The following is a 5,596-nucleotide window of genomic DNA, read 5'->3' on the forward strand; positions in this document are numbered from 1 at the left end:
CTACTGATGCCACTCACCAATGGACTGTCAGAACTGCTAAAATATACAGTGTGACAACACAAAATGATGGTAAGGAAACAAACTGAATCACTCATAGGTTGCTGGTGGGAACATAAAATGATACAGTTATGTCAAAATTTAATGGACAGCTTATTTAAAAAATAAGCATGTGATACCACACACATGGATGTTGCATTCCATTTATCCCATGCAGACTGGTGGTTATAAACACTCAATGGCCTCAAACTAGCAACAATCCAGATGAGCTTCAATGCATCCATTGTTTTTTTTTTAATTCTATTTTATTTTTAAACTTTACAAATTGTATTAGTTTTTCCAAATATCAAAATGAATCCACCACAGGTATACATGTGTTCCCCATCCTGAACCCTCCTCCCTCCTCCCTCCCCATACCATCCCTCTGGGTCGTCCCAGTGCACCAGCCCCAAGCATCCAGTATCGTGCATCGAACCTGGACTGGCAACTCGTTTCATACATGATATTATACATGTTTCAATGCCATTCTCCCAAATCTTCCCACCCTCTCCCTCTGCAACAGAGTACATAAGACTGTTCTATACATCATTGTTAAACTGTGGTACAATCCATCCATTCAGTGGAAACTAATCAGCAATACAAATCTCAGTGAATCTTGAGATTATCATGAGCAAAGAAAATGGCAGCCCCAAAGGTTACATACTCTATGATTCCATTAATATAAATTATTGAAATTATCTATAGATACATTCAGAGAAGGCAATGGCACCCCACTCCAGTACTCCTGCCTGGAAAAATCCCATGGATGGAGGAGCCTGGTAGGCTGCAGTCCATGGGGTCGCTAAGAGTCGGACACGACTGAGCGACTTCACTTTCACTTTTCACTTTCATGCATTGGAGAAGGAAATGGCAACCCACCGAACCCCAGGGAAGGGTGGGCTGCCATCTCTGGGGTCGCACAGAGTTGGACACGACTGAAGCGACTTAGCAGTAGCAGCAGCATAGATACATTGGGTTGGCCAAAATTTTCCTTCAGGTTTTTGTACATAATGGTATGGACAAACCCAAATGAATTTTGGGCCACTGAATAGATAATAGATGTAAGAGACATTGCTACATAGAAATGGAGAACATCTTAGTGGCTGCCAATAGTTAAGGAAGGAGTGAGTGTGGATGGGTGGTGTGTGTCACCAAAAAAAGAGCAAAATGAGGAATTTTGCAGTGACTCAGTAATCTGGCTATATCCAGTCAATATACCAGTTATGTTATTGTACTTTGGTCTACTGGGATGTTACCAGGAGGGGAAATTGAATGAAGGATACAAGGGTTCTCTCTGGGACATTTCTGTATTATTTGTCAAAACAACTTATGAAAAATACAATGATCTCAAAATTAAAATTTTCCTTTATATAAAAAAGGAACATCAAGAGACTTTGCCATGTATGTGCTTATATTCTAAAACTATCTTCTGACATAAGAAACACAAGGTTGCATTTTAATGGGAAGAACTTCAGACACAGAAACACTAAACAAGTTCTGTGATCACACAGGAAATGATGAACGCAGACTTGAGAATAGGTATCTCTGAATGTCTAAGTTGTCTCTAATGTTAAAGGAACCTCCATGAAGGAAGCACAATGGAGAGAGGATAACAGGTCCCAGTTCCCCTCGAAAGTGACCACTTCCCCAGACCCTTGGACTTTCTATGATCCTATGGCCCATCCAAAAATCTAGCACAAGTTAGAAAGGGATGAGAGTCACAGTCATTTATTTTCACAATTTTTTCTCACAACATTGGGCTAGAAAGAAAGAAGTCATGAGCTTGTAGATTTGTGCTACTCTATTGTCTGTCCTTTGAATCAAAATGGGATCCAAGTTCCAACTGTAAGTTATCCATGTGGTTCAGCATCAGAAAAAGTTGACCACTGCTATTGAGGGTCAGGGTATGGTAGTAATGCAGGAAACAGGCATGTTCTTGACTGTGGAAGGTTCATATTCCAGGGCTCCCATCTGGGTACCTGAGGATTCTCTATGTAGATAATATGTAGGGGAGTCCAAGGCAGTTCCTCAAAGCAATCAGGGATGGCACAGGCAGAAGTCTGGTTCTCAGAAGGTGGAAAGTCAGCCATTTCTGTACAAATAGGACATGAGAGGGAGAGATACACATGGAATATATGAGGACATTGCCCAGACCTCCTCCTGAATCTTTGCCTATCACTTAGATTGGCCCAGGGGGTCATGTCTATTCTAAACCATACCAGGAGCAAAGTCCTTTATTTCTTTGGAGACAAAGAGAAGAAACAAGAGACGGGGCAGTAGACGCTCATAGCATCAAGTTCTCTGTGCTGTCTGGAATCTGGGGGCCAGAACCAGTCACATCATGCTGCCCTTCTCTGGAGACAGTGCCTTATTTAGGCCAGCTGATGCCACTATGAAAGAAATCCAAAGACGAATATATATATATATATATAACAAACCTGAAGAGTCCTTGTTCTCCAGCCTCTGTCTAAAGATTCCATGAAGAGCTTCTCCATAAGGGCATGGCACAGGTTCATGCCTTGGTCTTTGGTTGGCTTCATGAATGGTCCAGTAGAACTCATGCCTGCTTGTGAACATCTGGAAACATTTTCTCTTGCCCTTAGTTATGCCCCTTTCCTTGAAATTCCTGGCAATTATTTTTGATGCTATGTGATTCTTCTTCTTTAACTTCACCTTCAAGGAGTTCCCATTCTTCTAGGAAACTCCTAATTCCATGGTCATTCCAAGGTTTAACACTCTTGCCTATAAAGGAGAGAGGAATGTAAATATGCCTTGGTATAATTCACATGCAAATCTGAGGATTTCTCAGAGACATTCCCTCTACTCTGATAGATTCAACCATGACTTTAGCTAGTTAGGAAGTGATGAAAGGGATTCATAGTCCTGTTTTGAGTCCTAATGTCCAAGCCATACAGTCATTGGAACAGGTCAGGAAGCATCTGCCAGTCTGACATTATTCAACTTGCATAATTTAATTTCAGAGCATATTGACAGGGTTTTGGTGGTTAATTTACTGCCTGGGAGGGCTCTGCTGATAAGGGGCTCACTTTCCACCCAGCAGTGGGACTTTCCAGTCCTCAGGGCTGGTGGCAAGAACAGAGTCCTAGGACTCTGGGAAGCCCTGTCATCCCTGGGGCATGGAATATTGGAAAGATGAAGGAGGTGAGATAGAAAATTTTCTCTAATTAAACGTGACTGAGAACATCATACCTGAGGTCATTTCAGTTGCTTGGGTTTCTTGTAGCTTCTCTACATCCTTGGGGTGCCTAGTAATTTCAGTCTGAAATATCACAGTTTAAAAACAAATAAAACATGAATATTGACATAGTAAGTGATCTCTTAACAACTTTCCTGTGATGTCTTAAATAATTAGCCAATCACAGCATGAACTGAAACTGTTAACAATCTTAAATCTTAAGAACAAATCTAGAAAACATTTTACAATGACAGAGAACATAAGTTGCAAACTATTAACCAATGAGTTATTTTAAAATACAACAGAGTGCTTTTTTTTCACCCCAGCAGTGAACCAAAAAAAAAAAAAAAAAAAAAAAAGCCAGAGGAACTACAGAACTGGTGGTTTTCAGTCATGGGACAATAGGAACACAGAATAGTGCTTTGAAAGGAAAAAACAAGTGAAGGAGATCTACAAGGGCCAGATAAAGTTTCTCAGCAGGGAGGTCTCCTGTCCAAAGATACATGAACACAATGTGGGTGGGAAGTGCCTGGACTGGATCTGAATCACTGGAAAGGAGTAGGCTGGAAAATTGTTGGGGACGCAAGTCAGGCAGAATATTTTGTCACCAGTAACCAAAGTGAAAATAAAATCCCTAATCCAAGGATTTCTACACATATACTGCACAGAAATGATATTGCCTCAGTAGTTGGGCCAAATTATCCAGACTGAAGTCTATTCTGGCCCCAGCTAACAAAAGACTTAAAGCAATCCTCAAAAGTCTCAACTGTTTTGAAGCACCTTCTCTGCACCAGAACAGAGGCCAACATTAAGTCAGCTAAAGGAACATAGAATATCTAGCACCCCAAAATGCACAGTGTAGATCTTCCACTTAGAATTACCTGCCATGCAACAAAACAAATTCATTCAACAGTAGAAAATTAATCCATAGACGCAAAATGATCAGATGAAAGAATTAGTAGAGACAGATTAACAGCAGCCACTAGAAATGGACTCCCTGTGATCAAGCATGCAGAGGAAGCAGTAGCATAGGGAGATGATAGGAAGATATTAGCAGCCTATGGAACTTCTAGAGATGAGAAATACTCTACCTAAGATGAAATATCAGAATAGACACATAGTCTCATTAAAACCAAAAATTTGTAAGAGAGATCCGTCAAGCAGATCAGAACTACTGTGAAGGTCATGGACCCAGGGGCCACAGTGCTGGGTTCTCATTCCTAGCTCTCAAGTTACAACCATGGATCCCTTTTCAGGATAGCTGCCAAGCAGTGTCTCAGGTCCTCGTCTGTGAGATGAATATGGTCATTAACACCTTCCACAGTCTCATTATGAGAATTAAATAAGTGAATATTTGCAGAGAAAAGAAAGGTGGCCTGCATACTTTCTAATGGTTGTAAATATTCTCATGAAACTAATTGAAAGACGAATAACCCAGCAGCAATACACTCACAAATACACAAGAATCAGGTTTCCTTCAATTTACCTCCATTTGTACTCTTTTCTCTGCAGCCACAGGGCCTGATCTAGGAAATGAAGAAAGTTGTCACTTACTCTGTCTTGATGGAATTCAGGTGAGTAGGTGGTCACTTGAAATGTGGCTGCTCTTCTCTGGTTGTAGCAGTCTCTGAAGCCCTTGGGAGGTCCAGCATCAACTTGGGTGTGTTGAGTATGTACACACCTTATATACCTTCGGTGTGGCTGAGTCATACCCTCCCAATATACTTCTTTTGGATTAACTGAAGATAATATAATTTAATATTTTCATTTCAATTTCAAAAATCCCTTTAATGAAGCAGAGAATGCACTTTGATTGGATAACTGAGATTGGATTCAGGTCAGTTTAGTTCAGTGTGTTTCCACAATAGGTTTTGCTAAAGAAGAGCCAATGGTGAATAAGGACTTATTCACCCACTTAATTAATTAACTGATTTAGGGATTTTAGTGATAGTACTTAATATTCAAATAATGTATATTTCTAAGTTTTAAAGGTATATAGAGAACAATATTTTTACATATAATGAGATCTAGAATACACAGAGTATATTTGTATTTATATGTTTGTGTGTTCTAATTCATATTATTCAGTGAAATTTTGCAGTGGTGAATAAGCACTATTGGGTAAACTAGTAATTAACAGATAATTTCAAAGACAGAAACATTATAACAACATGTTCTTCAATTTTGTCTTGCAATAAGAATGTATTTATTCTGTTTTAAAACAGATACATGAAAGAGAGAGCTTAATTTTAAAATTAGATACAAATTCATCATATCTACTTACAGGAAATTTAAGCATAAAGAACATAAGTATCCAAGTCTAAATATTTTAAGTAGAACAGGTACAAAGAAACATGGGATATT

The 5,596-nt window shown here is 39.4% G+C and overlaps 1 pseudogene; it reads right to left on the reverse strand.

Annotated features, from left to right (window-relative positions):
- Positions 1–1,748: 1,748 nt before the first annotated feature.
- On the reverse strand, positions 1,749–4,942 carry LOC123335272 (annotated as a pseudogene).
- Positions 4,943–5,596: the final 654 nt, after the last annotated feature.

This window comes from Bubalus bubalis, chromosome 9 (genome assembly GCF_019923935.1).
Source record: "Bubalus bubalis isolate 160015118507 breed Murrah chromosome 9, NDDB_SH_1, whole genome shotgun sequence".
Taxonomy (NCBI): Eukaryota; Metazoa; Chordata; class Mammalia; order Artiodactyla; family Bovidae; genus Bubalus; species Bubalus bubalis.